Genomic DNA, 693 nt, shown 5'->3' with positions numbered 1-693 from the left:
AGGTCACGGCCTGTCCCTGGTAGAAAGCGTTTCGGCTCCTGTGTCTGGGCCTCCGCTGGCATCCACGCCCGGTCTCGTGCGAGTGTACAATGGGGCCGTCACTTCAGATGTGCTTGTTGGAAAGACAGGCTCCCGGCACCGGGCGTGACCGAGGAAGGGGTCGGTTTTCCTCCCCACGGAGCGGCTGGCCGGACAGAGACGCACGGGCACAGACGCACGGGCACCCTCACGCTCCTCCAGACCCCGAAGCTGCCCCACAGCTGGGAGCCCAGCCATCCAGGTCGCGCCGTTTTTTCCTGGTCTGTTCTTGGCCGTCACCTGTGTTTTCTCCCTGGGAGGTTGTGTTGGATCCTTTTCTGTTCTGGTCTAAAACGTCGTCATGGCCCCGGCGGGTGCTGCTGTTGGTTGAGTGACATTCCTGGGGACCGAAAGGTCGCCGGTTCGACTCCCGGCCCAGGGTGTGGGTTCGTTCACATCAATGTTTCTCTCTCTCTCTCTCTCCTTCTCAAATCAATTAAAATATTTAAAAACTTATTACAAAAATAATGCGATGTCATGGGACTTCTAGGTGGTTTTCCTACTGCCTTTGCCTTGCGGCCTCTGACCTCGGGGTTCCTTTTAAGGAACGCGACTCAGGAAACTACGGGCTTATGTCCCGTGTTGCTGCTTCACTTTTCCTTCCTACATGGGAAT

Source organism: Myotis brandtii, unplaced genomic scaffold (genome assembly GCF_000412655.1).
Source record: "Myotis brandtii unplaced genomic scaffold, ASM41265v1 scaffold632, whole genome shotgun sequence".
Lineage (NCBI taxonomy): Eukaryota > Metazoa > Chordata > Mammalia > Chiroptera > Vespertilionidae > Myotis > Myotis brandtii.
Note: the sequence above shows the minus strand (reverse complement) of the source record.